Raw genomic sequence first — 7,500 nt, forward strand, 5'->3', positions numbered from 1 at the left:
ATAATTGCCGTTTGGTTGTCAGACCTGCAAATTGTGTGTCCACCTAGATTCAATCACAATAGAAGTAAGTTCTTGCTATATATACAGATTTTATTTTACAAAACGAGCTCTTCAACTCAGAGTTTTATAATGAAAACACGTTTTTCCTCAAATGTGGTGTGCAAAAGAAATGCGAATAAGAAAAATGTTGGTTGCATGGTAACGAACGTGACGATTTTTCTGTGGTTGGTGAGAGGACGGTGTTAAGTCGGGACGGGACGTGACGATTTTTCGTGACGGGACGAACTTGACTCGGGACGGGACGAACGTGACGATTTTCCTGTGGTTGGTGAGAGGACGGTGTTGAGTCGGGACGGGACGAACGTGACGATTTTCCTGTAGAAGATAATTTATCATGAATAACCATAAGGCATTTGGTTGGTTCGAACTTGTTTTATTTATAACTTGCTAGTTTCATTCAAACTTCACAATGATGGAAATCTAAAGAATAAAAAATAATAAAGATATTACATTCATGATAAATAATCCTCTATCCTGGGGCTGGTAACAGGATGGTGTTAAGTTGGGATGGGGACGAACGTGACGATTTTCCTGTGGTTGATGAGAGAGGACGATGTTAAGTCGGGACGGGACGAACGTTACGATTTTCTTGGGGCTGGTAAGAGGACTGTGTTAATCGGGACGGGGACGAACGTAACGAATTTCCTGTGGTTGGTGAGAGGACGGTGTTAAGTCGAGGGGAGGGGGAGGGACGTGAGACGATTTTCCTGTCGTTGGTAAGAGGACCGTTGTGGGGACGACCGTGACGCTGGAAATAGAATTTAAAACCTACATTATAAAATTCTAGGTGATACAAAGCTGTAGAAGCTGTGATGTGTACTATAAAATGCAATAAACACAAATAAATATATGACAGCTTCGAAAAAGAATTAAAATACCAAAAACACGGAACGTTTCGGGCTGAAAACCCTTCTTCAGCCAACAAGGACCCAAAAATATAAAAATAAAAACATAAACACATTACTTTAAAACCAGTTAGGCTCGTCTATCTGGATTTTAAATAATATTTTCATGGTTTTGTTATTTGTTGTTGTTGTTGGTTGAACGTCGGGGGTTTATCCTAGGTTTTTTTTGTTGCGTTAGACAAACTACTTTGCAGTAGACTAGCGTCCTATCCAACGTAATTTCCGTTTCACGCTATAGAAACCGGGATAAACTCCCGCTCCATGGGCCTAAAGGCTCTCAAACGAAGACTCACAGAAACAGTTACTTAATCTTTAGATAGGCACGCAGTCGAAATGCTTGGTCGCCGGTTAAAAATCATCTGACCTAATTAATTAAGGTTGTGTAGCGAGTCTAAGACCAAAGCTATAATATCATACTTAAAAGCAACACAATGTGTTACGATAATGCCCGTATCGTTAATCAAAATGAGTCCCAAACTGTGTTGTGTCATCTCTGTGAGTCATGTGTCTGATTGATGTATTGTGGACATTCAGCCTTAAGGTATGCGGTCAGAATACATTTGCTACGGTTGGAGAGGCATTCAAGGCTGTGTTGTACTTGGAGATGAAGATGCCTGCTTAGATTAATCCGGTTTAATGGGATACCATAGCTGATGATAAGTACCTTCCCAGTTTTCCAACTGTCGCCTTAAAACGCTAGCTCGAACAGACTCAATCAGCTAACAAACTGAAAGATCGTGCAGTCTGATTACAAAAAAAAAGAAGAAATGGAGGATAAGATATATATATATTTTTTTTTTGGGGGGGGGGGGGGGGGGGGGGGGGTGAGATAGAGAGAAAAGGATAAGTAAAAAAAAAAATGAAAACAAAATCAGTAAGAAAACCAAAACCAAACAAAATTTTAAAACGTGGCCTCAATTTATTGCTGAGATAAGTCGGTCCTTTTGCTTGTCTAGGGTTATCATGTGGAGGTAATGTAAATAATGTCATGTAAATATTAACTTTTTAATTTATTTGTATTGCAATATTTACAATGAGAATTTTTTATCTAGACGTCTAGTTTACTGTATTGAAATTTTTCATATATAAACAGGACAACTCTGGCTGTGAAACCACTCATTATTTATATAGACCATACATATATTATGATATGACCTATTCTTATTATCTATTTATTTTACTGTGTAAATTGTAACACATCTGTACAACAAATTTCCTTTTTATAGGGGGGGGGGGTGAAATATATAAAGTATTATATTATTGTTATTATTATCATCATTATTATTGTTCTTGTTATTATTATTATTATTATTATTATTATTATTATTATTATTATTATTATTATTATTATTATCATTATTATTATTACATATTATGATATATTGATGTAAAGCGCCAGTGAGCAATTTGAATGGAACTAGGCGCTGTTTACATTCATTATATTGTTATTATGATTATATCATTATTCCATATTAAACAGAAAATACTTTACCGATAATTCAACTATGGAAGACAATGGGTTTTAATTAATTTTTTGTTTATAGTTTGAGAAATTGTCTATATTTACTACATACCTGCAAATGTCATGTCCTATTATATAGCATGCACCCGGAAACATCCTTTATAACGAACTTTTTGATTTATCCGGGTTCCCGATTTCAGTGTCTATTACGTATATACAGAGACATCTTCTATCCCTTCATGCACGGTCAGGTATAACAAGAATCTTCCCCGCCACGCCGCCAAGCTAGACACACAGACAGCCAAATCACGACAAATCGCTTATTATAATTTTGGCCAGAAAACTTTTGCTTCAAATAATATTGATTATCGTTGGATTAAGATTACCCCAGACTTGTCAAAAACTCTCAAAATTGACAAGTATTTGAAAAGTCACGGGTTTGAAAATTTTTGACAAGTCTGGAGTGATTGCAATCCAACGATATTTGAAGTTAAAATATACTGCTGTAATTAAATAATGAAGAAAAAAAGAATATATTTTGACTGCAGCCTGTATGGATTGTACATGATATAATATGTATTTATGTTGTTTATTGGGGTTTTTATATTAGCTGAAGAAGGGTTTTGAGCCTTCGTGAAGTCCCAGGTTTGATAGTTTTTTTTTTTTGCCATGATGACGGTCATTTAAATAGTTCGATATTTGAAGGACGAGTTTTTTTTTTGGCCAAATGTTAAAATATGGGTTATTCCATAGTAATAGTAATAGCAATAAAGCGGTGTTTTGGGGGCTATTTACGACCTATATTATTATTATTATTATTATTATTATTATTATTATTATTATTATTATTATTATTATTATTATTATTATTATTATTATTATTATTATTATTAATATAACTACGACGACCCTTGCTTGCCTGGTCCTCATTGAATAATGTTATTAGGAAGATCGGTGGGTCTGAAAGGTGTAGGTGGGGGGAAATCAGGCAAGGTCAGAGATGCCTACTTGAAATTTCAAAAATTCGTAGTTTCCAAGGGAATAATAGAAAATCTAAGTTTAAATAGCTGTATAAATAAACAATTTGCCCTCAACATGATCCAAAAACGGTCTTAAGTTCCTGTATATAGGTTCTAAGGAACTAAACTTTCTTTCCCAGCATGATTTATTGAGTCAAAGAGGCGAATTAAGCTCTGTAGCTGGAGCCAAAAATTCGTATTTCTATGAATTTTTCGTAGTACTAAGAAAGTCTGGGCTAGGTGAAGATGACTTTTTCAACACTGATAGTTTTAAGAAATATGTTATTTAATTGAGCTTTTATATAGCGCAATATCCTCTAAACGTGCTCAAAGCGCTTTACAAGTGGCCAACAATTAACACTTAGGACGGGACATGACATTACACCTGTTAGGCGATAATATTACAAATTTTTCGATACAGAGACAATGCTGTTAACGGCCAGGTTCTCATTTTACACCTGAGTACGGTGAGAGAATGTGAGTAAAGAGCCTTTTCCAGGGATTCAACTGAGCGCCGAGCGAGCGATGCTCGAACCCAGGACCATCCGATCCGAAAGCGAGTGTCATATCACTGGACCACATAGACGCACGGGTAGTTAGAAGTTAGAAGTAGAAGTCTTCTAGAAGAGTAGGAACGATCTTGAGTTTAAAAGAATGATACTCACAATGAAAGAATGAGGCAGGAAACAAACAGTAAACTTATAACAGCTTCAAAAAAAAAAAATAAATAACGTACCAAACTTACTTACTTATCCGAACCAGCGACCACATGAGCTCTAGCCCTTCGGTCTTGTGCCATGACGTAGAAGTTAGATGTCTTTTGTAGTTGTTCCAGGTGACTATTAAGCGTGTTACTGATGCTTGGATTTCGTGGGAGGAATGTGCATCTCAGGTCTTCAAGAGGTTGACATTGACATTCAAGCAAGTGGTGTGTTACTGTTTCATTGGGGTGTTGAAATGATATGGGGCAGGAAGGGGGTGTGTCTTTTGTAATTTTGCTTAAATGGTTGTTGAGCGGTATGTGCACGGAACTTTTCAAAAGCCTTCTTCAGGAACGAAGGAAGCCTTGATTGACTAAGGCGTTGGGCTTAAGATTTTAAAAAGTTAATTTTGTGGAGTACATAGCGTGGGCTTCAGATTTTAAAAAGTTAATTTTGTGGAGTATATAGCGTTGGCTTCAGATTTTAAAAAGTTAATTTTGTGGAGTATATAGCGTTGGGCTTATGATTTTAAAAAGTTAATTTTGTGGAGTATATAGCGTTGGGCTTATGATTTTAAAAATTTAATTTTGTGGAGTATATAGCGTTGGGCTTATGATTTTAAAAATTTAATTTTGTGGAGTATATAGCGTGGGCTTCAGATTTTAAAAAGTTAATTTTGTGGAGTATATAGCGTTGGGCTTATGATTTTAAAAATTTAATTTTGTGGAGTATATAGCGTTGGGCTTATGATTTTAAAAAGTTAATTTTGTGGAGTATATACCTTGATCAGACCTGCTAACTATTAGGAAAAATTCGTAGAATTACGAAATTTTGGGTCCAATTTTAGAATTTCACGAGCATTTCAATGTCCTTAAAACTCTTTTGAAAATACAAGTTGATACCAGACTACATAATGTTAAGGATTTTGAAGTGTTATTAATATCCTTGTGAGGGGAAATTGTTGATGTTATAAAGTGCGGGTATGTGGTCTTGTGGTATGACACTTGTTTTTGGATCGGAAAGTCCTGGGTTCGAGCCTCGCTCGGCGCATAGTAGAGTCCTTGAAAAAGGCTTTTTACTCACATTTTCTCACCCTACTCAGGTGTAAAATGAGTATCTGGCCGTTAACAGCGTTGTCTCTGTCCGAAAAAAAATTGTAATATCGCCTAACAGGCGTCATATCTCGTTCTACTTGTTACGTGTTGCTGTTGGTCAGGGACCCTTTGTAAAGCGCTTTGAGCACGTTAAGTGGATATTGTTCGATAAAAGAAAAGGCTTAGAATTAAAGTTAACTATAGTGAGTACTATTTTTATCTCCTAAAAATAACGAATTTTTAAATTTTCAAGTAGACAGATCTGCTGTAGTTTAGTTTTCTCTTGGCCGCTTTTCTCTATTGTAAGGCTTTTAATTCATTACTTATGTCCTTCCACCTGTAACCAAATTGAATAATAACAGGGAAAGATAGATGGGATGGGGCGAAGGTAGGAGTCGAAAAGGCAAAGAGGATAGGAAGGATGACAGGATTTGGTGTGCTCTGTGTTGACTATGAATGGAATGTCATATGACAAAAGCATGACTAGTTTTCATACTACCTACCTCTTCCTTCCTTCATCCCCTGTGGATGGATGGATGTATATTTCTCTCTCTCTCTCTCTCTCTCTCTCTCTCTCTCTCTCTCTCTCTTTCTCTCTCCTCTCTCTCTATCTGTGTGTGTCTCTCTGTTTGTCTCACTTACTCTCTCTCTCTCTCTCTCTGTGTCTCTTTCACAACCTCTCTATCTGTGTGCGTTTCTCTGTTAGTCTCTCTCTCTCTCTCTCTCTCTCTCTCTCTCTCTCTCTCTCTCTCTCTCTCTCTCTCCACCCATTGTCTGTCCGCCTGACAAACTGACTATCTATCTATCTATCTGTCTGTCTATTTATTTGTCTATCTATATACCTCTCTTTCTCTCTCTCTCTCTCTCTCTCTCTCTCTCTCTCTCTCTAATATATATATATATATATATATATATATATATATATATATATATATATATATATATTCATCTATTTACTAATCTATATACCAATCCATATATTACACAGATAAACAAAAACTAGATCTATCTTTCTACCCATGCGTCCTCTTCATATTTCCATATAGATAGCTTATCATTCTTTTCATCCACTTTTATATCTTGAAACGTAACCACCAACCCCACCCCCAACCCCCTCCCCTCGCCCCATCCCACCAATACGCACTTTCAACAATGTAACTGTAACTTGAATTTTAATATTATTTACCCCTACACATTTCAACCGAATCTCCCGTCTCTATTCCATTCCATTCATTCTTTGCAATTTAAACAGTTGACGTCTCTGGAAAAACTCGTATTTAAAAATTTGGCCAGAAAAACTCTTCCTTCAAATATAGATCGATTTAAATTACCCCCACTTTTTCCAAAAACTCTCAAACCTGGGACCTCACGACGTCTTCCTTAAAGTCCCAGGGTTTAGAGTTTGTGCCAAGATGAGGGTCATTTTAATCGATCGATATTTAAAGGACAATTTTTCTGGCCAAAATTTTTAATACGTTTTTTCATTCAGAGCAACGGCACTTAACTGCTTGAAATCAGAGAATCACAAGCCCTCGAGGAGAGCAAAGCTACGGACAGAATGAATAGATTTATTTTTACCGCTATTTTGATAATGACACTTATCTCCTTGCAGTTAATCTTTTAGCAATGCGTCTGTATGTTGTCTGAAGTGTGTTTTTCGTATACTATTATTATGTGTATTCTTGTGTGTTCTCACAAAACGCTTTTAAATCAATGAGGTCAGAGTCGACGTGCATATATTAGCAAGTCTGATAGATTATCCAAACTGTTACGGGCTGGCCTCATTGTTGTAATAGAAATACTCTCAAACCGACGCTCACTTATTTGTAGGTCTGATAACCCAATTCCTTATACGCTCATTGTTGTAATGGAAATCTAAAAAAAATGACGCAAAATGTTGTCCATTACAACAATGTTAAACAAGGCCCATAAGTGGGTTCGAGTGTCAGACCTGTATATATATGTATGTACACGTCGTATCAAACCAACACGAAATAATGACACTTATTTCTAACAATACAGTTATTTAGCAAATAGTCTGTTGTCTGTAGTGTGTTTTCGTGCACTACTGTTATAATGTGTATCATTGTGTGATGTTGTCTGTAGTGTGTTTTCGTGCACTACTGTTATAATGTGTATCATTGTGTGTTCTCACCAAAGGCCTTTACTTCAATTAGGTCAGAGTCGACGTGTATATATTTGCAGGTCTGATAGATTACCCAAATGGTTACGGGCGTGATAGGAATACTATCAAATCAA

This window comes from Berghia stephanieae, chromosome 5 (genome assembly GCF_034508935.2).
Source record: "Berghia stephanieae isolate SIO BIC M18660-M18661 chromosome 5, UCSD_Bste_1.3, whole genome shotgun sequence".
Classification (NCBI taxonomy): Eukaryota; Metazoa; Mollusca; class Gastropoda; order Nudibranchia; family Aeolidiidae; genus Berghia; species Berghia stephanieae.